Source organism: Pelodiscus sinensis, chromosome 1, assembly GCF_049634645.1.
Source record: "Pelodiscus sinensis isolate JC-2024 chromosome 1, ASM4963464v1, whole genome shotgun sequence".
Classification (NCBI taxonomy): Eukaryota; Metazoa; Chordata; order Testudines; family Trionychidae; genus Pelodiscus; species Pelodiscus sinensis.
The window spans coordinates 43,133,372-43,160,905 of NC_134711.1; the positions used below are offsets into that span (position 1 = coordinate 43,133,372).

Consider the following 27,534-nt stretch of genomic DNA (forward strand, 5'->3'; position numbering starts at 1 on the left):
GAAATTAATAGGTAGCAGGTTTAAAACGAATAAAAGAAAGTTCTTCTTCACACAGCATGTAGTCAACCTGTGGAACTCCTTGCCAGAGGAGGCTGTGAAGGCTAGGACTATAATAGAGTTTAAAGAGAAGCTAGATAATTTCATGGAGGTTAGGTCCATATTAGCCATGGGATAAAATGGTGTCCTTGGCCTCTGTTTGTCAGGGGAAATAGAGGGAAAGTATAGAGGATGATATAGCCATTTCTGACATGAGAGACCATTCGTAGGCTCCGAAGGACCTGCTCAGAGCATCAGTCAGCAAGTTTTTGCACCCCGGCAGGTACTCTGCCTGCAAAGCTATGTTGTGCGCTACGCACAGGTCCCAGAGCCACAAAGCCTCATGGCAGAGGGGAAGTGACTGGGCTTCCCCCTGCCTGTTAAAGCAAAACACAGCTGCTGTGCTGTCCAGGCAGACCAGGACAAAGCAGCAAGAGAGCTATAAGCGAGGAAGGAGGTGCAGTGAACGGAACCCCACTGCACACCACCGCCTCTTGGGTCCACCATTGTAAGGAGGCTATCACCTCCGGAGGCACTGTGAGAACCGTGTCCCAGAGACCCCTGGACTGGTTGAATGCCCTTGCCAACCAGGCTTGCAGAGGCCTGAGCCTCATTCAAGCATGGTGTACCACATACATACATGCCGCCATGTGTCTCAGCAGCCTCGAGCAGACCCGGGCAGTCGTGATGGGGCATTGGGTTAAGTTGGAGACCTGCTCCACTATGGACAGAAACCTGGATCTGGGGAGGAGTGCTCTCGCCACCCTGGTGCTGGGAGGGAGTCAACGATGACTTTTCCTCGTTTAGCATGAGTCCCAGCCTTACGAACAGGGCCCCTGTGAGGGAAACCCGGTTCTCCACTTGACCGTAGGAATGACCACAAATCAGCCAGTCATCTAGGTACAGAAAGACGTGTACTCCTTTTTTGTGGAGGAATGCCGCTACGACCACCATGCATTTTGTAAAGACCCTGGGTGCTGTTGAAAGGCCAAATGGGAGCACTGTAAATTGGAAGTAACAATGGGAAACAATAAAACAGAGAAACCTCCTGTGGCAGGGTCTTATTGCCACATAGAAGTAAGCGTCCTTAAGATTGAGAGTTGCGTACCAGTCTCCTAGCTGTAAAACCGGGATAACCGAGGCCAGGGTTACCATTCTGAACTTGGATTTCACCACCGTCTGTTGAGGTCCCTGATATCTAAGATGGGACAAACCCCACCCTTGGGTTTTGAGACAACGAAATACCGGGAGTAAAACCCCTTGCCCTTCAGATGCGAGGGGACCCTCTCCACGGCTCCCTTTTCGAGGAGCACTAACACCTCCTGACGGAGGATGCCTTCACGAGAGGTGTCCCTGAAAAGGGACAGGGCTGGCGGGTTGGAAGCGGGCGAGCCCAGTAAGGGGATGGTATAGCCATTTCTGACTATTTTTAGAACCCAGGCATCATTGGTGATTTCTGCCCAGGCATGGGCAAATCGAGATAGCCTGGCCCCAAACGGGGGGCCAGGGTGGGAGGCCAGTGCATGACTCTGTAGCAGCCCGTCAAAACTGGTGCTTAAGGCTGCTGGGAGGAGCCTTGACCAACCCCATGGGGGTTGTCCCCTCTCGGATGACGTCAACAACCCCTTGCAGATGAGGGTCCCGCAGCCGACCCCGGGCCCCCACTGGGGGCATGAGGATGGCATCACCAGTAATCACCCACGGGGGACCTGGGACTGCATTCTCCCCTGCTGTCTGTAGGGCAGCTGACGATGCTGAGGGGCTGGTGTGTGAATCCCCAAGGACCAGAGAGTAGACCTCGTGTCCTTAAGCGTATGGATCCTGGAGTCCGTGTGCTCCAAAAACAACATTTTGCCGTCAAAAGGCAGGTCCTGGATCGTAGTTTGGACATCCGGAGGTATTCCAGACACCTGCAGCCAGGCACCACAGCGCATAACTACACCTGACGCCATGGTGCGGGCTGCAGAGTCAACAGCATCCAGGAAAGCCTAAAGGGCCGTGCGAGTGATGGTTCTGCCCGCCAAAGTCATAGCTGCAATCTCCTGACAGACCTGGGCGGGGAGCTTATCCTTACGACTCAGCATCGCTTGCCGGTTAGCAATGCGGAGTTGCACCCCATCAGTGGTATACACCTTACGGCCCATCAGGTCAAGGCGTTTGGGCTCCCTAGCCTTCGAGAATGGCCCCGACTGGGGAAGCCTCTCCTTTTGAGCTGAAGCCTGAACGACCAAGGACCCTGGAACAGGTTGGGAGTACAAGTATTCATGCCCCAACTGGGGAATGTAATAGCACCTCTCGACTCCCTTTAAGGTAGGGGTCAGGGTCACCGGGGTCTGACACAGGGCATTAGTAATCTTGGCCACGGTTTAATTAAGTGGCAAACCCAAGCGAGCGGGGGCATCGTCAGAGAGGATGTCAACCATGGGGTCCGTGTCCTCCACTACTGGCTCCACTGGGACACCCAGATTGGAGGCCAGATGCCTAAGCAGATCCTGATGCGCTCGAGCATTCATAGTAGGCAATGCCGGTGCGGGATCTGCCAAGGCTTCATCAGGAGACGAAGATGACAACGACTCCTGGATCAGTACCGGATCCAACGCAGGGCCCGGTTGAGGAGCCGGGTGGGCAAGTGGCACCGTTTGCGGAAGCGGCTCCGGCACCAAGGCTTGTGGCTCAGCAGTGGCATCTGTAATAACCGACCTCTGGGGGGAAAGGAAGGGGTCGTGACAGCAACAACGTCAGTTGTTCTTGGTGCCCCGAGACACCGGACACCAAAGAGGAGGGCACAGGCCTCTGCCACTGGTGGTAAGCCCACGGCATCCAGAAGGGCCATTGCGGTTGAGGTGGCCAAGTCTGCTGCACAAGTGAACGATCACGCCGGTGCCGGGAACAGGATCTATGACTCGAGGAAGCTCCCGAGGACTCCGACCTGAATGAGGCTGCATCAGAATCTGATGAGTAGTCAGACTCAAGCCAGGGAGGTGAAGATGACGAATTCCCAGCCACCAAGGAGGGGGCAAACCTGGCCATAGACTCAGGTTTGCCCGCGTGCGTGTAATGAGGGCGTGCTGGCGCTGGGAAGACAGGTCCCAGTGCTGGTTGTGGTGCCTGTTGCAGCACTGGGAGGACAGGTCCCGGTGCCCGGAGTGGAGCCGGTTGCGGCACCAGGAGAACAGGTCCCGGTGCCAGGAGTTGAGCCAGTGCCAGGAAGACAGGTCCCGGTGCCGGTTGTGGTGCTGACACAGTGCATGGCTGTGCCATCGAAGTCGGTATCGGTTGTGAGATGAACCTCAAAGAGACCGACGTAACCGGCAATGGCGGCACCAGTGCCAAAGAGGCTGATGCTGAAGGGCCCGGTGCCAAAGACTGTAGCAGCACCCCGGGAAAGCTGCTCAGTGGTGGTACCGATGATGATGCCGTAGATGGTGCCGCAAGGCCTGGGTGATACGGGACCGGTGCAGCCAAGATGGGGTCTGGAAGAGGTCCCAGCACCGAGGAAGGTTGAGCCCAGTAAAGCGCCGAGTGAAGCCTGGCGGCCTGCATCGAGGCTGGAACCGATGTGGAGGCAAGCAGTACTGGTCCCACAGGGGATGGTCCCACTGCATAAGCTACCGGTGCCGTCTGGTCATGCCGGTGCGGAGGTGAAGCAGGTGCCAACATGGCCTCCAGCGTAGGCGACCTCGATCTCTCCGCTTCAACCGATGATGGAGGGGAGGTAGCGAGGCTAATAAGATTATGCGCCGCCTCAAAAGTGTCTGTCGTGGAGGGGCGGTGTGAGGGTAGCTGCCCTGGGCTGGATGGGCGTCCCGCTCGCTTATGCTGCACAGTGGTAGATGAGGAAGTGCGCACCAGAGACTCAGCACTGCGGTGTAGGCCCGACTCGGACTTCCGGCTCGGAGACCTACCACGGAACGTTCTTGATTTCTTCAGTGACAGGGAGTGAGAAGGGTGTTGAGCCCTCGATACTGAGGCCTGCTCTCGAGATGGAGCATCGCGCATGGACGCCGGTGCACTGTGCACCGCAGAGTGTCCAGTCAGTGTCGGCTGTAAAGCCATCTCCAGGAGGAGAAGTTTTAAATGAGAGTCTCTCTCCCTCTTAGTGTGCGGCTTAAACGACTTGCAGATCTTACAGGCATCTGTAAGGTGGCCCTCACCCAGACACTTCAGACAACTATTGTGAGAGTCTCCTTTGGGCATAAACTTCATGCGGACAGCGCATGCCTTAAAGCCTTGTGGCCCTGGCATTCCTCACTCCCGAAGGGGGAGAAGGAAAAACAAAGAGACACTAACTATCTAACTAATTGAACTATTTGGAACTATTTATAACACTAAGAGAAATGGGAACCATTAACTGCTCTAACAGAGAGACACAATCCAACGACCGTCATGGGCGGTAAGAAGGACCTGAGGTGGGAGGAGTGTCGGCAGGGGTACTTATGCCCCGCCATGGCGGTGCCACTCCAGGGGGCGCCCTGTCAGCGCTACAGGTACGGCTAGGGAAAACGCTCTGGAAGACGTGGTGCACGCGGTGCGCACACCTAATTCGAATGGACACAAGCAACCACTCGAAGAAGAAGAGAGGGGCTGAGGTGCCAGAGGCAGGTTCTCGCCAGGAGACATACCAACCTGCCTGCCTGCAGAGCTAAAGGCTTGAGAAGCTTAAAATGTTTCTGCCTGCTCGGCCATGTGCTTGAGTAAGAGAGCAGGAGGGCTGTGCTTTGTGGCTACCTGCTATTCAAACAGGCAGCTCCCATTGGCCAGTGTCTGTCCAGAAACCAGCCAATGGGATTGTGCTGAGGGTGGGAGCAGCATCTGAATCTTACCCCCTTCGCTCTGGACTTAATGAGAAAGTGCCCCGCAGCTGCATTTCTGAGCAGCGTGTAGGCTGCAGGGCAAGAAGGGAGCCTGCCTGGGCTCCATGAGCTGGATCCTGCGGTCCAGGTTGTCAAAATAGGGACAGGTGTCTGCCCCTGTTGGGAAGCTGCCCCTTGTGGCCTTGGCGTATGCCTGACGCGGCTCTTTAATTTTCATGCGTACTTGCTCCTGGGTGCGCATGTGGTCTTTGGTGGCAGCTATGTGGCCATACATGGCAGCAGTCTCATCTAGTGTGGAGATCATGGATATTGGAGGCCTCCCTCCTTACCTCAATGAGGTCCATGATCTCCGCACTAGTCCAGGAGGGCGCCTGCTGTCTCTGGCCCCTAGCTGGCTCCTAGAGCTGGGGGACTGGGTGATGGATGGCTGGCTGGCACTGGCTGCCTGGCTCATTGTGCGTCCACTGGGTCAGGGGAAGCAACTGCTGACAGGCCTGGCTCTAGCACATGGACTGTGGCCAGAGTCTACCCCTTTAAGGGCTCCGGGGCTGGGGGAGAGGAGAGGAGTTTTCCTGGTTTGGCCCAGAGTGGCCACCAGGGAAACTGAGACGGTCTGGAGGCCCCCTATTTCGAATTACACAGCACTTATTTTGAATTAGCTATTTCGAATTTCGCATTATTCCTCGTAGAATGAGGTTTATCAAATTTGAAATAAGCGTTCTGCTATTTCGAATTTATTTCGAAATAGTAGTTTGCCTGGGTAGACGCTATTAAAGTTAATTTGAAATAACGGTTGTTATTTTGAATTAACTTTGATGTGTAGACATACCCTTATTTACTCTGCTAACTGATACAATACAAACATCTAAGTTACACTAGCTCTACATGATTTCCATAATGTTTTGCAAAGATTTTTATCAAATCCAAAACATTCTAAATGATGATTATATCTATTAACACTAATTACATAATTATACCAATTATACAAATAGATGGTAATATACAAAGCTTACTGAAATCAACAACTAATTAACATAACAAAAACTATATGAAATGAGCAATAAATCTGAGAGTCACATACAGATCCATTCATCTCTCCAAGCACATGGGACTGACTTGTGCAAATCTTTCTACCTCTCCTCCCTGAATAGATATCTAAGTATCAAAGCACAGTCTTAACTTTAAATACATTTTCTTAGTTCCACTGAGGTCATCTGGACTTAATACACTCAAGCAGTTTCATGAATCAGGGCCTAAATTTACATATCTAGATATAGCAATATATCATTCTTAATGTTATTTTGCAGTACCTTTTTATGTCAAATTACTGAAGAATTGATCCTTCTTTGAACTTCCTTGCTTTACCTCACAAAATCCTACCTTGGTGAAGACATAAACAACAAACTTTTCAAAATTAATTTCACCTTCATCCATTGCCCAAAACAGCATACAGCAGCACACTTCCCATATTACAATCAGAATCACAAAGCTACATTAATCTTCTAGATACAGTTAATTAATGTATGCCCCTTTATTTGGCTCTGTTTCTATGCCAGACCTCTTACATCTCTTATTTTCAGCAAAAATTGATGTATTGTGTGTATATATGTGATATTAATATCTCAATTTGATAATTAAAGAGTTGGTGAGAAAAAACAGAAAAATAGGCTACAAATCATCAGAAAGCTCAGAAAACCTTCTGTCTGAACATTTAGTGGCCCTAGAACCCAGAATTATTTGGAGACTTTCATCATGCTCATGAAAAAAAATCAAGTCAATTATTGATAGAATCCAATACCCATACACTAGTAGCCGGGCCCAACTATCCTACTGCAGAAAAGGGTTGTGGTGGCTCAAAGATCCATATTCCTCCCTTTTCAAACAAAAATTATGCCTCTGACTTTAGGGACCATAAAAGGGAGAAAAATCTCTCACTAACTTCCCTCAGTTTCCTTAGGATTTTGGAAAGGTCAAGAAGGTGATCTGGGAAAAGAGTTCCAAAGAAAATCTTCTGATAGATGTACGTGATCATGGTCGATAAAATCAGTTAAGGGAGTTTTGGGGCAGAAAATCTGTTTCAGAAGACAACCTCAAAATACTATGGCTGACTCTGCAAGTTTTCATGCCAACGCACTCACTTGAATATTAAAGCAGCTGGTGTTTTGTGTAAGCTCCAATTTTTGTTCAGATGTTAAAGAGAGAGTAAGTTATATAATGATATTCTCTAAACCCTTTCCTTTAAAGCTACCTCAATATACTGGGTTTTTCACAATGATAATATTTTTGGGAGGCCTGGGCTTTTAATCTTATTGTATTTCCTGCATATGATATGCCACACTCTCAGGCACATATTGAAATATATGGTACACAATACTACATTTTGTCTTTCTTTTTTCTGTAACAAGCTTATGTGCTGCTAAAGATAGAGACCGTTAACTTTTAAAAGAGTTGTGGTAGTTTTAATTAGGGCACTCTGTGGTACTTGCTGGCAACATTTAACTGTAATCGACAACTTGTCAACACGATCTAACATTTGCTACTTTCAAATGACTATAGAAGAAAGAAGTGCAGACATTACAAAAGGATTTGCTGTTCATTTATGCATTTGAAGAAATGAATGTTATGATCAGCTAGAATTTTTAGTTCCCTTTGAGTTTTTTATAGAATATAGAACCCAATTTAGATATTTAACCAGGGAGAAGGGCTTTCCAGATTTCAAAGTATGCATAAGTTTCTTTTTTCCTGCTCTCTGTATAACATTGAACATTTTAAAAAAAATGGTAAAAAAGAATGTAAGTCTTCTGATTAATATGATGCATGATCTTTTCAGATCTTATTATAATAAAATAATAATAGTTGTAATAATGCAACTGATATATATTAAATACATTTGCATTCTTGCAGTTATTAGTATTATTATTTGATTGCAGTATCAAGAAGCTGTAATCAGAATAAGGTCCCTATTATATGAGACACTGTACTATAGTCCAAGGCTATGTCTTACACTGCCCCATAGTTCCAAGTATGAAGGAGTGAACAGCAGGGTACACTAAAGTGCTGTACTGTAACTCCCCCTTGTGGATGCCACGGATACTAATTAAAAGGCTCCTAGCGCAGATTAATATTACTCTCTTCAAACTGGATGACATTAATGTGAACTAGGAACCTTTCAGTTAATTCCTTCATTGCAGCATCCACTTGGGGGCATCAGAGCACAACTTAGGTAGACACTGCTATTCACCCTCCCATCCATAGACTGAACTGTGGTGCAGAGTAGAGTAGCTCTAAGACTGTATTATTTGAATAGAGGTATATTAATGGTCAAAACTAGAAACACATATCATAATATTATTATTAAGTGCCTACTTGGAAGGAGGGATCCATTTCCCCCCCTCAGTTTTCTCTAACCTCTTCTGAGTGAAAAACAGATTATTACAAGATGGGTATTCAAAATGGGGGAGCATGACTACAAGTTGGCCAATTAAGAAACAATGTTTATCATCTCTTTATTGTAACAGCAGGGTTGTTAACCCTGCAAGATTGTTCTGGAGCCTTCAGGCATTAAAGTTGAATTTTAAATTAAAGATTATGTCATGTGATGAAACCTCCAGGAATACATCCAACCAAAATTGGCAACCCTAACGATGACAACTAAAGATAAACTAAGATGTCAAAAAACTCTAAAGAGATGTAAAGGACTGATGACAACTCCCTATTACAACATGTCATCAAAATCTATATAGAACAGTATATTAGGGTTGATAACACAAACACTAGCAAAAATCAGGAATAGAAAAATTAATCAACTCCTCATGCTAGGTGGACAAAACTGCACAATGTGTTTTGGTCACTTTCTTTTGGGAAATACGAACTTAAATCTCATGGACATTATCAAATCTGAAAAATGGCCTATTTGTAAATATGTATAATTGAACGGAAACTAAAACTTCTTTATCTATTCCTGTGGAGATGAGTACCATTTTAAGTGTCACAAACCCCTTTCTGGATACTTAACTAGGCTGTAAATCAGGGAAAACTGGTGTTCTTTTCAAAATAAAAAAATGCCATGAAGGCTTTTACATGCCATACTCCATGCTTCATCTTTATCATGTGATGACTAAAGACTCTCCAGTGAAGCCAGACTGGGCTCTCAGTAACAACAAATGTAACTGACATAGACATTTATTTTCTTTATGAAATTCAGCCTTAGATACAGGATCAGTTAAGCCCTCCTGAACAGGGGATAAATTTCATTCTGTGAACAGTCTCCAATATTCACTTAAAATTAGCTGTTTTAAACTCCAATGCAGTAAAATTTAAGTATGCGCTTAAATCAATCCCTAGTCAGCAAAACAATCACAAGATAAACTATGAATAGGTTTAAGTCTCACTGAGGCCAAAAGAGTGTAAGCATGTGATTAAAGTTAAGCACATGCTTAAATATGGATGACCTGCCCAATTGAGGCCTTACTGAACATGTCTGCTATTATACTAATTTACCAGAATATTTGTGGAAAGTGAATTCACAAGGAACACAGAAACAGTCAAACCAAGTTCACAAGTGATACAGAAAAGTCAAACTGAGTTCGTTTAAAGTTTTTGAAAAATGTTCATGAATAGTTTTTTACAGCATTTGCCCAGCTCTTCAACAGAGAGTAATTTCTGCCAGCTGGTCTCACCATCAATAACAGGGGAGTTAAATGCAAAAGGCTGATATACATAGCTCTTTCAGGGTGACCTCAGGAACAGATGTTTCAATGAAGTTATAAACTTTCCAATAAACTTCTGGCTGTAGTCTCTCCTAACACAAAATAAACAAAAATAAAGCTCTCTCTAGCAGATGTTAGCCAGCTGGGAAAGAATCTGCTTTATACTAGGGCATCTGGTGAACTCATCCTCCTCGCATTTCCATCAGGTCTGACTGCCTTATTGGACTGGGGAAGTAGAGAAAGTTGCTGAAGACTAAGATAAAAATGTAGTTCTAGTACTACAAAGAGTAGGGCATGCAAATGGAATTTCCAGAGGCCAGCAGCTGTAGACAGTAATTTCAAGTGATTGAAATGGGAACAAAATAAATATTTGTACAGTTCCAAACCTGCAGCAAAGATACACTCCTAACAAACCTGGACAATCCATTTAGTCAGTATTCAAACTAATGTATTGCAGTATTTGCTAGTTTCTTCATTTCTTTTCCCATCTTACATCAGTGTTAAATAGAAAGAATTACATAAAAACTAAACAAAAGAAGACGGAAGTTGATCAGTCATGGGGTTGGAGAAAGGATGTGACATCTTAACATTTAAATTACTGGCTTGAATCCAGACCATATTGATGGTTATGAAGGCCATTACTGAAGGCACCATCATCATCTGCCTGTCACTCAGGCCTGTTATCTTTGACGTGGACTTCTCTCTAGGTCCTCACATCTACGTTGTATCTAAACTTTGTCTCCATGTTACTTCTCATTTATTATAGAGATGTAGATGCAGTTGCTTCCAGGATATCTGTGAAGCCAACCTACCTTGCCATTTGTTAAATTTTCAAATACACTCTTCGATGTTTTCTCTTATTCTACCGCAGAAATTCCCTGTAATCATCTGGAGAGCTCTCTCAAAACTCTTCTTGACACAATGCCTACATCAAACTTGAGAATGGTTAGAGTTCAGAGACCACTATCTGTCATGTTGACCAAGACCACCTCATTATTTACACTGAAGGGTATTGTATATTGTGCCTATGCTTAGGAACGTATGTGTTTTATGCAAAGAATAATTTAGCAGGATTGTATGTGCAGAGAAAGTTGTTGAGCTCACTCCCCCTTGGGTAGTTAGTTTCTTGAACTTCTTTTCTTTGTTCTCGGAGAGTGACTGAGGGGAGGGTGAACTCAGCAGTTGGTGGGTCAAGGTACAGGTCTGTGGTAAACAGGTTTATCTATGGGAATGTTAAACATGATCGGTTACACTGAGTGTAAAGAATGTGACAAGACTGGACAAAGGTTCATGTGAAGCAACCACTCTATGCTATAAAATACTGAGGAGGGGGCTTGACTCTCTGAGAAAGCCTGGCTGATTTTGTACTGGGGTGCTCTCCCTTTGTGTAAAGCTTTAAATTGAATGGTGCATCGAAGGCTCTTGATTCTGCCAAACACCTGACCCATATGGTTGCCATCGGGTACCACAAAAATCCCAACAATACTTGTACTCACCCTTTTGGCTATATTCATCGGTGGTCACTGTTCTATACTTAGATTGCAAGTCCTTTCAGTCAGGGACTGTCTTTTTGTATTGTGTTTTCATAGCTCCTATCACAGCGGCATCCTAGTCCCGGACTAGGGCTTAGTACAGTAATGCAAATAGGCTATGTCTATACTGAAATCCAATTCTGCAAGAGGAAATGCAAATGGAGTGCTCATTTGCATATGCCATGCTTGCATTGGCATTTCCTCCTCAGATCCCTTTTGCGCAAGAGGTTATTGTGCAAAAAAGAGCTGTATAGAAGGCTCATTTTTGCACAGGCTTTTTTTTCCTCAAAAAGCAGCTCTTGCGCAAAAGGGGTTTTTTTGTTAACAAAAGGGATCCGAGGAGGAAATGCAAATGCGAGTGCTACATATCCAAATGAGCACTCCATTTGCATTTCCTCTTGCAGAAGAGGACTGCAGTATAGATTTAGCCATGACAAGTAATAGTAGTTATTGACTGGAAGCTATGCAATGGTGTGATGCTATTATGGTCAATGGGACAGATATGGCTGGGTCTCCTGTAATTAAAAATCTTCACAAATATCACAGCTGGAACTGCAGCTGCCATGGTGAGCCTGAGCAAAAAAGGTAATGATTTCTGAGTCTCAGAAACTAAATGATGGCTTATTTTTTTATGGTGTCCTTGCCAAGACAGGGATGAGGCACACCAACACTGAAGTGTGTGATTAAACTTAAATTGTAGCTGATTGGGCTTTTTCTATTTGGTAGCTAATCAGAGAACTTTACTTTCCATTATTGTCAATCTGTGAGTTTTTGTCATCACTATAGTCACATAAGATGATATTCTGCCTATCTCTGACATGGCTGTACAATGACAGGAAGGGTTGCCCCACTAATGAGGCTCACATATAGTCACCAGTTCTGCCTTGTGCTTAAGGACTGCTCTCTACCAGACACCCAGGGGAGTAGGGTACCTGAAAGGGGTTGGGAAAGAGGGAAGAAGACAAGGCCATGGCTCTGTGACTCATTAGGCACAAGCTAGCAGAGCCATTTGAAAATGATACATCATAAAGCTTTTGGTCAATAATCAAAATTTTGCTGAAAAATTTATGAAAAAACATCCAATTTGGGAGAATTTCAGCCGCAGAATCTGCTTTCAAAGGTGGCAGGCTAAGTGTGCAGGACTAGAATAGACTCCACAGAAGGTATACCGATTTGGTGTACTTAGTAGTTCTATAGCAGTGGCCTTCAATTTTTTTTCTGGTGACCCAGTTGAAGAAAACTGTTGATGACCATGACCTAATGAAGCTATGGATGAGGGGCTTGGAGTGTGGGAGGGGATTCTGGGCTGGGACAAAGGTTTGGGGTTCAGGCATAAAGGCTGCAAAGTGGGGCCAGTAATGAGGGGTCTCTAGGTTGGAGCAGTGGATTGGAGTGTGGGAGGGGCTGGGGATGAAAGGTTTGGGATTTGGGGAAGGAGCGTGGGGGGGCTAAAAGCTGGGGCAAAGGTTTGGGGTGCAGGCTCCTGGTCACTGGTGCATTGGGGGTGCAAAAGCAGGCATCCTGCCTGTCTTGGCACCATGGACTGTGTTGTATCCAGCAGCAGGTCCAGCTCCTAGAAACTGCCACTGTGCTCCCATTGGCCAAGAACCAGCCAATGGGAATGCGGCGCTTGTGCTAGGGTCAGAGGTAGCATGTAGATCGTCTCCCAGACCTGCTGCTGGCTACTTCCTGGGGTGTAGTAGTGTGGTGTCAGAACTAGCAGTGGTTTTCAGTGTGAATTGTGACCTTGCTTTAGCCAGCTGTCAGGGTCCTTGGGTGCTAAGCAATACAACCAAATCTTACATTTCATGACCCAGTACTGGATCATGATACAAAGTCTGAAAACCTCTGCTCTAAGACATTTTTCCAATGCTCCCCTTGGCAGCGGTGTGTCTCTTCCTATACTGGTCCTATGTTATTTGCCCAGGGTCATGAAGGAAATCTGTAGAAGAATCAGGAATAAATCCCAGATCTCCTGACATCCCATCTTAACCACAAAAACATCCTCCTCTCAACGAGAGGAGGAGGAGGTTGGGTTGTTCTGCATATTTTAAAGTTTGGGATTCTCCACTCATGAAAAGGAATTTCTTGCATACCCACAAGCCAGGTTATTCACAGAGGATCTAGCTCTTATAATTGAGACAGCTTTGCCTGGAGAAAATAAAATATGTTTGTACTGAATTTATATACAGTGAACTGTACACTAACTTCTAATTACTATGATACCTACAGAGACTAGTTATTCTCTGCCTATTCTGTCTATAATGTATTGATTGTTTAACAAACACATTAATCAGCATTGGAATTGTGGTTTTTAAGATGTTCTATGAAAGATGTAACAAGTGTTTAGCAGTCTTTGTGGAACAATCTGAATAATGGGACAGAAGACTCAGAAGCGGTCATTAATTTAATACCAAACAGGCCAATCACTGAATTAAAGAATAACTATTGGATACATTATTGTTTCTAGTGTTTTAAGGATTCAAGACTGTAGTCTCTTAGAAGGGACTGTAGTGTGAGAAGAATGATTTACTCTTCATTGATCTTTAAGTATTTAGACCAGAGGATCCCAAACTTTTCAGCATCATGCCCCTTTTTGATTTTGGAAAAACCCTCTCCCTCTCCCCCTGCAAAAATAGCAAAACTTGTTGAACAAAACAAACAAACAAAACAAAACCACTGACCGGGGTAGCAAAACTTGCGTCCCCCCTCCCCCCAGTTTGGGAACCCATGATTTAGACATTAGCTGGTAAAGTTAAAATTTTTATGTCTTCCAGCAGGGCTGACAGCCTGGTTGGGCCTCTGGGCAAGGTGTGTGTGTGTGTGTCCCTGCTCTGCACCTCTGGAAGGGCCAGGACCTCAGGCAGAAGGGGGGGCTGGGGCTAGGCATCCCTCAGTACTGCCCACAGTGCGGCACGTCTTCGCAAGGGAGCTCTCAGTGTTCATGGTGCTTTGGTAGTGATTTAAAGGGTCCGGGCATGTACCAGTGGTGGCTGGGCCCTTTAGACTCACTGGACCCTGGGGCAATTGCCTTCTTTGTCTCCCCTGTTGGCAGCTCTGATGCATCTAATGGTACGTGCCTGCTGGTTATACCACTTATGCAATACCTGGCTACTATGGTTTATCAGTAAACAAATCCACTAATTAGAGCGAATTGTGTCAGATGCTTGGATGACTAGCATAATTAATCTAGCCCTCTGATTACCTCAAGGAGAAAGGTTTACTTAGATGCACAAGGTGAAAAATAGGAATAGCTTCTGAATGAAAGACACAGAAGCAGTAGAGCATAGAACAATAAAGTATTAAGAAGCTCTAAACTGAAGAATGGTTGAGAGCACAGCCTATTTTTTGAGTTGTTATAGGAAATGTGGTAGTAGGGAAATACAGGTGAGTGCTGGAGTGCAAATAGACTTTTTTTAACCCTCTGCATAAAGCTAACTTGCAGCCACTGCAGTAGCTGTGTCATGGCAAGTATCCTTAATGACTGGTTACAGCTCTTGCATGTGAATGAGTTGCAGTACTGGTTTCAGAGAGGTAGTAGTGTTAGTCTGTTTCAGCAAATACAAAAAGGAGTCCAGTGACATCTTAAAGACTAAGAAATGTATTAGGGTATAAGATTTTTTGAGATACAACTCATTTCCTCTGATGCTTCAAGTGAAAGCAAGGTAGGGATACAGAAATAGGATTGTAACATCAGGGTGGATGTGGCTCACTTTCAACAGGGATAAGAAGGTGAGAGAATCTGAAAAGGAAATTACTTATTGTAATCACAGAGACATTACATGTCTTTGTTCAGACTCTTTCTGATGGCATCAAATTTGCATATGAATTCCAGCTCACCAGTTTTGCACTGCAGGCTCTTTTTCAGGATTTTTTTGCTTAAGAATGGCAACTTGCAAATCAGTAACTATGTGTCCAGGATGTTAAAGTGCACCCCACTGGTTACTCTAGTGGAGGAACACTTTAACCAGTTACTACCTTTGGGTATGTCTACACTACCCTCCTAATTCGAACTAGGAGGGTAATGTAGGCATACCGCACTTGCAAATGAAGCCCGGGATTTGAATTTCCCGGGCTTCATTTGCATAAAGCCGGCCGGCGCCATTTTTAAATGCCGGCAGTTCGAACCCCGTGCCGTGCGGCTACACGCGGCACGGAGTAGCTAGTTCGGATTAAGCTTCCTAATCCGAACTAGCTGTACTCCTCATTCCACAAGGAGTACAGCTAGTTCGGATTAGGAAGCTTAATCCGAACTAGCTACTCCATGCCGCGTTTAGTCAAGCGGCACGGGGTTCGAACTGCCGGCATTTAAAAATGGCGCCAGCCGGCTATATGCAAATGAAGCCCGGGAAATTCAAATCCCGGGCTTCATTTGCAAGTGCGGTATGCCTACATTACCCTCGTAGTTTGAATTAGGAGGGTAGTGTAGACATACCCTTCATCTAAAAACAGGACTAGGTAGCACTTTAAAAGACTAACAAGATGGTTTATTAGGTGATGAGGTTTCGTGGGCCAGACCCACTTACTCAGATCAAATAGTGGAAGAAAATTGCCACGAAAGCTCATCACCTAATAAACCATCTTGTTAAGTCTTTAAAGTGCTACCTAATCCTGTTTTTGATTCAGCTACACCAGACGAACACGACTACATTTCTTATCACTACCTTTGTCTATACTTCAAAGTTTCAAGTACAGCCATGGCAGCACTGCAGCAATTTAAACTGAAACTGTGGCCACATTGGGAGCCCTGGGAACTATCTCCCAGAGCTATAAGATGGTAACTTGCGGAGCTCAGAGAGGTGGGTTTTTTCACACCCCCAAGCCAAAAAAGTTACAGTACTGTAAAGTGTCAGTATAGGCTTAGTGTCAGGACTCCTTGTTGTTGTTGCAGGAATGTTACTGATTGACCAGATGGCACTCTCAGATAGCATAGAGGGATAGCCCAAGAAGTGGTGACTACCTAATATGTCCAGGATATAAAAACATTATTGTATTGATTGCATTGTGTATATTATTGAAAACAACTTTATGTTAATGATGAAATTCAAGTCTATTTTTATACTCCTACTCTCCATGTATAACTACAATCAATAAAAGGGCTTTATCACACAACAGTGTGGAGCCGTGTTGCCATAGCTCCTATCCAATTACTTTCCTTTAGTGGCTCCCACATGATGTGGCAGGTCAGGGGGTGTGGGTATTACCTGAACATTTCAACTGTTTTTAGTGATATCCAAGTTCTTAACTATTAAAGAGTGCATAGATGCCTGTAAAAGACACTGGAATCAAGGAGGAGGAAACCAACAGGAGAGGGATCCAAAGAGCTACACAAGCACAAATAAATAATGATAAATAATAAGTAGGAAATTGAATCCATTCAAGGACATAAGCCACCACCCAGATAGTTAAATTTGACTAAAAACTAACTTGACTGACATTATTTGTTCCTATTAATTCTTGCAATTGCTGCCTTACAATTGTGAATGAAAGAGGAGGTTGTCCATGCAAATATAAATGGAAAAGGAAGTGGTTCATAAGAATGTAAGAAAAGCCATATTGGATCAGGCCAAAAGTCCATCAAGCCCAGTATCCTGTCTTCTGACAGTGTCCAATGCTAGATGCTCCAGAGGTAGTGAATAGAAACAGGTAATCATCAACTGATCCTTCTCCTGTCATCCACTTCCAGACCCTGACAAACAAAGGCTCGGGACACCATTCCTACCCATTCTGGCTAATAAGTACTGATGGACCTAACCTCCATGAATTTATCTAGTTCTTTTTATGAACCCTGTTAAAATCCTGGTCTTCGCAACATCCTCTGGCAAGGACTTCCACAGGTTGACTGTTCACTACATGAAGAAAAAAAACTTGCTTTGGTTTGTTTTAAACTTGTAACCTATTAATTTCATTTGGTGACCCCTAGTTCTTATATTGTGGGAACATGTAAATAACTTTTCCATATTTACTTTCTCCATACCAGTCATGATTTTATAGACCTTTATCATATCCTTCCTTAGTCTCCTCTTTTCTAAGCTGAAAAATCCCAGTAATTTTTCTCTCTTTTCATATGGCACCTGTTCCAAACCCTTTTCTGAATCTTTTCCAATGCCAAAATAACTTTTTTGAGATGAGGCAACCACATAGCTATACACAGTATTCAAGATGTGGTCGTACCATGGTTTTATATAGAGGCAGTAAGATATTCTCTGTCTTATTCTCTATCCCTTTTTTAATGATTCCTAGAGTTCTGTTTGCTTTTTTGACTGCTGCTGCACGTTGAGTGGATGTTTTTAGAGAACTAACCACAGTGACACCAAGATCTCTCTCGAGTGGTTATAGCTAAAGTAGTCCCCATCATTTTATATTATTTTTCTACTGTGCATTACTTCGCATTTATCAACATTAAAATTAATTTGCTATTTTATTGCCCAATCAGCTAGTTTTTTGAGATCCTTTTGAAGCTCTTCACAGTCTGCTTCATTCTTACTTATGTTGAGCAGTTTAGTATCATCTGCAAATTTTGTCACCTCACCATTTACCCCTTTCTCCAGATCATTTATAAATAGGTTAAATAGGATTGGTCCCAGTACAGACCCTTGTGAGACACTACTAGTTATTCCTCTCCATTTTGAAAACTAACCATTTATTTCTACCCTTTGTTTCTTTTCTTCCTGTCGGTTATAAATCCATGAGAAGACCTTCCCTCTTATCCCAAGACAACTACTTTTCTTGATTGCCTTTGGTGAGGGACATTGTTAAAGGCTTTCTAGAAATCTAAGTATACTATATAAACTGGATCTCATTTGTCCCCATACTTTTTGACTCCCTCAAAGAACTCTAGGGCTATGTCTACACTGGCCCCAAATTCCGGAAAAGTCATGCAAAGCAGGTAAGTCAGAATAGGGAAATCCGCAGGGGATTTAAATATCCCCTGCGGATTTAAATAAACATGTCCGCCGCTTTTTTTCCGGCTTCGGGAAAAGCCGGAAAAAAGCGTCTAGACTGGCGCGATCCTCCGGAATAAAGCCCTTTTCCGGAGGATCTCTTATTCCTACTTTCAAGGGCTTTATTCCGGAGGATCGCGCCAGTCTAGATGCTTTTTTCCGGCTTTTCCCCAAGCCGGAAAAAAAGCGGCGGACATGTTTATTTAAATCCGCGGGGGATATTTAAATCCCCCACGGATTTCCCTAGTCTGACTTACCTGCTTTGCATGACTTTTCCGGAATTTGGAGCCAGTGTAGACGTAGCCTAGTAGATTAGTAAGGTATGATTTCCCTTTACAGAATCCATGTTGACTTTTCCCCAACAAATTATGTTCATCTATGTGTCTGACAATTCTATTCTCAATTATAGTTTCAACTAATTTGCCCTGTGCTGATGTTAGACTTACCTGTCTGTAATTGCCAGGATCACCTCTAGAGCCATTTTTAAATATTGGTCTCACATTAGCTATCTTCCAGTCATTAGGTTACAGAAGCTGATTTAAAGGATAGATTACAAACCACAGTTAATAATTCTGCAATTTCATTTTTGAGTTCTTTCAGATCTCTTGGGTGAACACCATCTGGTCCTGGTGAGTTGTTACTATTAAGTTTGTCAATTTGTTCCTGAACCTCCTCTAATGACACCTCAATCTGTGACAATTCCTCAGATTTGTCAGCTATATACGACTCAGGTTTGGAAATCTACCTAACATCCTCAGCCGTGAAGACAGAAGCAAAGAATTCATTTAGCTTCTCTACAATGACCTTATCATTTTTAATGTTCCTTTAGCATCTATAGTTCTGTATTTAATGTTCATAAGACACTTTCTCTTAAGATGTGGTCCATGATATTATACTCCTGTTCTCCGTAAGACCGCAGGAAAAATCATGTCTGTATTGAAGTCAATGGCAACACTCTGATTGTCTTCAGCAGAGCAGGATTTCACCCCTCAATTGTACCTTGTACTCTTTATGCTAAGTTACATTTTTAAAAGTAATAGAGAGAATTACATTTATTTTCTCTTACCTTAGAATGAGAATCAGACTGGCTATTCACATGGAAAAATCTTTTTAGGCATAAACAGATTTTGTTTTACTTGAAAATCAGTGTTTTAACAATATTGTGTAACTATTCTCTTATAAACATGCTGGCTTTGTCTACACTGGCGGCTTCTTGCGCAAGAACATCTTGCGCAAGTGTTCTTGTGCAAGAAGTCTTGCGCAAGAAAACGTCCACGCTGCCATGTGTGAGCTGTGCTTTTGTGCAAGAGCACCCATGGCAGTGTGGATGCTCTCTTGCACAAGAAAGCTCTGATGGCCATTTTAGCCATAGGGCTTTCTTGCACAATCCCTGCTGAGCGTCCACACTGCCCTCTTGCACAAGAGCTCCTGTGGAAGAGGGCTTACACCTGTTAAAACAAAGTGCTGCTCTTGCGCAAGGAGCCCTCTCTTACCACGCCGTACTGTAAATTTACTTGCACAAGAGCGGACGGGCAGTGTGGACGCTCTGCAGATTCTTGCGCAAGAAGCTGCAAGTGTAGACATAGCCGCTGTGTTCCCATTGTGATGGGTTTGGGCTATGTCTCTGCATCCTACACATCTGGTAGGGTTCTTTTGTGTGCCTCAGAGGCTTGCAGTATCCCTACCACTGTGGTACTGTGCTCCAAGAGTCCTTTTCATCAGCAGCCAGTGAGAGATTTGGTCCAATAGTCCAATGGTCCTTCTTTCCTTGCTGGCAGCCCACCAGCTAGGCGAAGGGTTGGGGGGAACCCATTCCCAACCAATTGTTCCAGGTTCTGGCCCACAGCCCTATTCAGTAGCCCCAAGTGGAGCTGTGAGACCTGTCCCTTGCCCCACTGAATAGCAGCCCCTCTCTGGGCCACTTCCCCATCCTCTCCCTGGCATCTTGGAACAAGCCCCTTTAGCTTGCTTCCTTCAAGGATTGCCTTTGCTCAACCTCTCCTCTTCTCTCCTCTCCTCTGGTCACTCCCTTTTCTCCTTCCCCCTTGCCTTGCCAGAGGGAAGGTTTTTTTTATTGTGTGCCCATAGGCCTTAACTGGCAGCAAGTATTCTAATTAGGCTTCACTCCAGGCTGACTCCAGATGGCATTCCGGTGCCTGCCTGACCTAATGGCTGTTCCCTGGCAGCCTCTTCAGGGAACAAAAACCCACATACCCAATTCCCTGTGTACCTGCCCTCCACCAGGCTTCTGCAGCCCCCTGCTTTCAGGCTGCCACATCATGTGCCCAACTTCTTCCACTCCAGAAACAGAATAAGCATCTCAAGAAGTGTCATCAGATCAATGGGTCTATAGGTGTCTATAGATTAGGTTTCACATACTGACACACACTGCACGTGTTCAAACCTTTCTCCTATTATTGGAAGATTAATGTTTGCTGATTGTTCAGCGTGCAGTAGATTTCTGTTATCTGCTAGCATACTGTACTACCTCTCTTACCATCCTTCATTCTCCTAAATATCTTCACATCACACTGCAGGCAGAGTCTGCCTAGATTTGTGGAAGACCTTTTGTACACTATAGATTTCCACTCTATATTTCCAGAAATCCTAAGGAAAGAACAAGGTAAACATTACATGGTCAAACCACCACTCAACATTTCAAATCCCAGAAAACAAAATGCTACTTTATGATAGGTTGATTTTATAATACAGAACTAGAGAAGAATGTTTTGATGTACATGTATTCAATTTACATGTACCTAGATGAAATGGCAGACAAATATAAGAGGAACCTACAAGAAATTGATATTAAATTTCATATAATTATGACATTACACACACAATGTGAAAAAACAAAAAGAAAAACAAATTATTTCAAGGTAATTGTTTTTACAAAACAATACATCTGCAAAATTGCAAGCACAAATTTTAAATTAAAATAGCATGTGCTCAAGTGTAAATCATGAATATCAATAGATTGTTTTTGGCTTTTAATTGTAAAAGGGATCCAAAATGAGTGATTTTGCTCCCTTCTATGGTACAATCTTCAGGAGATATTTAGCACAGAGAAATGTACAATTCTGTGGGGAGTGTTCTATATCTTTCTGCTTACAGTTCCTATCCCCACAACAGAAAAGCTGGAGTCCTTTGCAATCAGTTCAAACAGCCTGTTGGAACAGCCTGATGGCATATCACTTCTTCCAAATGAATAGAGCCCTGCATGGATACAACATTTTTATCCGCATCTGCATCCATATGTACAACAATGAGCTGCTATAGCTGCATACACTTCCGCAGATGCATATAACTACAGATTTGCAGGGATCTACTAATGAAAATAGAGTGATCCATACATACATGTCCCCTTCTTTTTTGGGTTGTCAGGAGACTGTCAGGGTCAATATTTATTATATAAACTTCTAGGAAATTATTAAAATATCAGTATATTTAAACCATGGGAAGTATATGAAAAGCCTGATCCAAAGTCCATTGACATGAAAGGAAAGATTCCTATTATTTTAAAAAATCTTAAGGCTAGGCTACCACTAAACAAACACAGCAAAAACCACATTTCTTTTCAGTGCACTTTTAAGTCAGTGATGGTGAAGTTATTTTCAGTCTTAATTTTCAGATAACATTAGATATCTGGGCAATAAGTGGCCCTCAGGCCAGACATGATTGACCAGAGTTAGCCCCCAGAGGGCTGTCAGACATGCCATTTATTTGCATGTATGCAGGTACAGCTGCTAGCAACTCTTGTTGGCCACGAATCACTGTGCCTGGCCAATGGGAGCTGCAATGCAAGCAACTATATCTGTGGTAAATAAAGTGCTGGCATCTGGCTGCGGATAATCTTGGCGAAGTGTGTCCGGTCCACAGGCTGCTTATTGACTACCCCTGTTATACAGAACACAGAAATAAAGATTTTAGACAGGATTATCAGAGATAAAAAAATAATGTTCCTTAAGTCTCACAAAAATATGTGTTTTCATCTCCTTAAAGAACTCTCTTGCTATATTTTACATGAAAAGGACTGAAATTTTGTGATACTATTTATATATATATATATTGTTTTCATATTAAAGATAATAGGCAATATAAATGATTAATGTAATATTGTATCAAAATGAGTTTTCTATATAGCAGATTTTTTTACAAATTTAAAACCTTTTTCTCATTTCCTATCATTCTTATTCCAGTCAAGTAAACTATTAAGTACTAACTGTCCATCTGCCAAATTCAAATACCTTTATCTTGTTGTGGATCACAATGTAAGAGGAAACTAATGATGTCTTTCTTCACCAGCAAGACAGGTGGCTGACAAACTATAGCGAACTGAAGTGTGTATTGATCCTTGAACAATACTAATTAGGGAGAAAAAATTAGCATATGCTGTGATGAAATACCAGAATAAAACCATTAAAGGAGATCAACTTTTGTTTTTCAAGTGCAAATACAAGCAAAAATGCATGTTATTATTACTGCTTTTTGGTATTACTACTTAGTGCTTTTTGCCTTTCTATTCCACAAAGAAGTAAAATTTTGTATATAAGTATTAGAGTTATGTGAACAATTCACATAGAATCCAGAAATCATCTGAAATCAATTTAGGCTCTGAATTCACGGACCACGTTCCTCACTTAGCTATGGAATTGTACGGTAACAGACCTTTAATCTACTGTAAGTGACATACTTAAAAATTATCTGTGGTACATGATTTTATTGGGGTTCTTAACAGAATTCAATTAAAATGTTTCTTGCCAATGCAATAATGAAAGCACAATACAATTACATAATGATGTTAAATATTCTAGTGTGAAATATACATCTTGTAAATTGCTTAAAGATTAATAACTATATCCATTTCATAACAGCAGCAAGACAAAGATGAAGTGCTAAGCTTCACACATGAGCAAATGTAATTCATCTAAGTTTTGTCCTCTACTCAAGCTCAACACCTAAGGAATTTACACAGCAAAGTGTAGAATGGGTCAAAGTTTAGTAAATCTTCAGTAAATTTGCTAGGGATATGCCGATAGATCATTTTAGAACTGCAGAGCACAGCCTATCAGCAAAGTTACAGAAGCAATTTTGAATCCAACTCTGCCTGGCTGAGGGCTTTCCAAGAGCTGCATTCCTTTGAACATTCTAAGGATTCAAACAGCAACTAACTCCATACACATAGTTATTCAAAGTAGTACAGTGTTTTGGCCACAAAGTACTGACCTCGTTCATTAGCCCATCCTCCTCCTCATTTGACACAGTTCTTTAAATTAATTATTTAATTTGATTTCTAAACTACCAAGAAAGGCACCCATCCAGCAGCTCTGGGCACCCTGTCAACACATAAAATAACTATATAAAAGCCTTTCTATTCCACAAAGTATAATGAGACTTCCTAATCTGTCTCACTCCCTAGCAAAATACTGAAATCATTATGCATAAAATGGATCAGCAACACAACATCCCATTTCTCATCACTACATTAACATCTTTTCCTCCACAGATACCAGAAAAAAGGACAGAACTTGTCATCTATGTTAGAGAGCAAGAGATTCAGGCTATTTCCTTGGTCTCATACCAAATATAATTCATTTTTATTCTTAGGCTTTGTTTGTTGTCTGTATTATGGACCAAACAGTAAGCTCTTTGGGGGAAGTACTATATTACTGAACAGCATCTAGCAGAGTGATCCATGGGTTGATCCTGAAGCCACTATAATAATAATAAATAAATAATAATCAACCCACTATTTTGTGGCTTTTTCACTGCAACATGTATGAAATTAGATTATAAATTCTGGGTAACTGGTTTACTCTGGCAGGTATCATGAGCTATTTATCTGTACTATAAAAGGTGGGTACCACACTTCTGAGTGCTGTACAATAATGTTTTAGGTGCCTAAGTCCCTTTGTGGAACCAATCTTAAATAACCATCTAAGTCACTTTTGAAAATGATACTTAGGTTTCTAAATTATATTGGCACTTTTGAACAAGGTAACTCTAAACTTTTATGATTTCTGTGACTATCCTTAGTAAAACTTGTCACCACTACCATGTGCTTCACATTCATAATGAAGTGGTAAATCAGCAAAGGCCCCTGGAAAGAGTGTATAAAGTGGATTTCTGAGGCAAAATTTTTGCAGTATCTTTTAGAGGTTTCACTATTTGAGATTTAATGTTCTCAAGTTTACTTTCACGTATTCAAGGACAGTCATAAAAATGTGAAATCCATGTTTCTTTATAGTTCCTTATTTCAGATTGTAAGTTCCAAATAGAAATTGATGGCCTAATATTTGAATCATGTGAGCAATACAATTAACCTTTTTCTTCATGATACCTACACAAAGCTGTAAAAACTACATCAGTGGCAAAGAAAACAAAGGTAAAGGCATTAGCTAGATGCAAAGCAAAGATTCAGCAATGGTGTGAGTGGTGCTACTATAGTGCAATCTTATTTGGCATTACATGATTATGACATTTACTTAAATTTGAATGTTAATGGAGTATCAAAATTCTATGTCCAAAATAAAAGGATGTGGAAAAGAAACAAAATTCGAGGATACATATATTTTGAAATAAATCCTATATTGACTTCCAATGCTAACATTCCTGCTACAGTCAATGAGTTTGTTTGCGTTGGAATTCTCAAAAGTATTTGAACTTGCATTTCTAGCTTGGTTTATTTTGACTACTGTAATAGTTTTGAATCATAAAATAAACCTTTAATTTTAAAAATTCCTGATATCCATAGATTCATAGATTCCAGGAGAAAGGAACCATGTGAACATCTAGTTTGAATCTCCTGCATAACTCAGGCCTTAAGACTTCCCTGAATTAATTCCTACTTCTAGTCTAGCAGTTGTGGTTGAACTAGAGCATATCATGTAGAAAAACAATCTTATTTTGATTTAAACATTTCCAGAGTCCACCCAACTCTTCATAAATTGTTACAATCATTAATTGCCTTCATTGTAAAAAGCACTTAACTTATTTCTAGTCTTAATTTGTCTAGCTTCCAAACACTAGATTTTGTTATAACTTTGCTAGACTGAAAATGTCTCTATTATTATCAAATTTCTATTCTTCATGTAAATACTTACAAACTGTAATTAAATCACTCCTCAATCTCAAACCCACTAAATAGACTGTCTTTTGTTATTATGCTGTTTTCCAATTTTTTAATGATTCTCATGGCTTTTGCCAACTCCAATTTACCAACAACCTTTTTGAAGTGTGGATACCAGAATTGGACACAGTATTCCAGTAGTAGCTGCATCAGTGTCAACTTACAGGGGTACTAGAGATACTGAATCTCACAAATAAATAAACTGACATTTGTATTGGTATTTCCTCAAACGTATGTTAGTTAACTGTCTGCATCTATGAGTCTTTGTGTAACTTACTTTTCAGAAGATTTAGTATGTAAACATTATGTAAAGATGATATCTTAAATCACAAGTGATAGACACATTAATGGTCCCTAGTTTCACTATTTGAGATTTTATGTTCTCAAGTTTACTTTCATGTATTTAAGGTCAGTCATAAAAATGTGAAATCAATGTTACTTTATAGTTCCTTATTTCAGATTGAACAAGAATATGTGTAAGAGTAAGGCATGCAAGATTTTATCCTTGGTTTGAGTTTACAAATATTTGCTCTGCCAATTTCCATGTATACATTTAAACCTAGCTCTTTAAAAACGGTTCATCCAAGTTCCAACAAAACAGGGATAGAGAATGGATATTAACATTAAAAATATCATCCCATATACTGCTTACATCTACCACTATTGCAAATGCTATATATACCATCTCTAGTACATATAAGCCTCAAAGATGAAATCTTGACTCCTTTAAAGTTAAAGATATAATTTCACTGACTTCACTAGTGACCAAATTTCAGCCTGAGCATTATACTGCAAATAACCACATGAATGGGAAGAAACACTACATTCAAAGCCAGAGGTGAGTACAGGCAGTCCCCGGGTTACATGGATCCGACTTACATCGGATCCCTACTTACAAACGGGGTGAGGCAACCCCGCACTAGCTGCTTCCCCCCAGCAGACCAGGGAGACGTGAAGCTAGGCCCGCCCCCCCCCCCCCCCCCCAGCAGACCAGGGAGACGCAGAACGGCTTTTCTCAGCAGACACCTCAGCTTGAGAATAAAGGACTGAGGGAAGTGAGGTGTGGAAGAATAAAACTGAGCTCTGGAGAAATGTTTGGCAAGAGTTTCCCCTACAATATGTACCAGTTCCGACTTGCATACAAATTCAACTTAAGAACAAACCTACAGTCCCTATCTTGTACGTAACCCGGGGACTGCCTGTATAGTGAATTACTCAGGGATTCAACCACAAAGCACATAGCAGAGCTTCTGTGCCCATAAGTAGACTGACAAGTTTGAGGGACTGAAAGGAGATATGTTGTAGGCATTCAACACAAAGGTATTTAAACATAATCATAAGGTTAGCGCACATTAAATTTAAATAAGTAACACTAAAAATTAAGACCCTAAACCAAGATGCACAAAACTAATATATAAACTAAACTCGTCAACAATGAAAACAATTCAATTAAAAGCACAAGTGGGTCTTTCCCACTTACAACATCTGTCCATGTAAACTAGGGATATGTGTATATAGTGAAGTCTGACATTCCTGCAATAACTTTACATCTTTAATAACATAATTTATTTTTGCTTTTCAAATCTAAAATCCCTTTACGAATATTAACCAGTTTATCTCATTGTCTTACTAATAAGGTAAAGTTTATAAAGATACATCAATCACCAGTAACTGTTGATGTTCAAGAATAATCTATGTGCATTCCCACTTGTGAACATAAAGCTGAATTAAGGAGAGGAATCTGGTACATGTATTTACCAAAATCCAAGTTGTTGCACTGCAGATCTTAATCAGATGAACTTGCATAAGTCATGCTACTGACACTGGAGTAGCTCTTGTGGAATAGGATTTTAAACCCAGAGCTACTGTTTTCCTAGCTAAGATGAAACAATGTTATAGCCATCTTCTAAACCAGTGTGGAAGTTGCTGGTAATTTTCGGAAAGCCTTGAATTCTTCCAAATAACGTGATGTTGCTCCCTTTACCTTGAGGTTATAGTGACAAGTTTCCTCTTGGTGTGAGTAGGATCAGAGGAAGAACACAGAGAGCGGTATATATTGTGACAGGTGGACAAGAGGGCAGCTCTAGAAGATAGTCAGTTGATGAACCCAGCAGCCCTCTGGAGAAGGGAAGCTGCGGAAGCTGAAGAGTCATCCTGGAAGCTGGGTATCCTGGGCAACCCACCAGGCAGAATGCTAGGGAGCTGTGCAGCCTGGGGAGATTGCTAGGCTGGCAGTAGACCCAGTCTGACTGCTTACCTGATTTTTGCTGAAAGTTTTGACAAACTCAACACATTCCAGTGAAATGTATAGATTCTGTCAAATCAGAAAATGCTAAAGCAACATAACTGAAATATTTTGCAAATATTCTT

General features: G+C 42.2%; 1 protein-coding gene and 1 long non-coding RNA gene across 4 annotated transcripts in view; both read right to left on the reverse strand.

Moving 5' to 3' along the window:
* Window positions 1–27,534, reverse strand: part of KCND2 (potassium voltage-gated channel subfamily D member 2) — a 395,949-nt gene that overhangs the window by 228,489 nt on the left and 139,926 nt on the right. The window lies entirely within an intron of this gene.
* The window catches only part of LOC142829364 (uncharacterized), a 94,767-nt gene continuing 88,046 nt past the window's right edge, over window positions 20,814–27,534 (reverse strand). The window contains exons 4-5 of one of the 2 annotated variants that reach the window (XR_012903752.1): window positions 22,283–22,399; window positions 20,814–21,932 (exon numbers count right to left, since the gene is read on the reverse strand). This is a non-coding gene — a long non-coding RNA (uncharacterized LOC142829364). The remainder of the gene's footprint in view (window positions 21,933–22,282; window positions 22,400–27,534) is intronic. The other variant, XR_012903753.1, reaches the window with a different exon arrangement.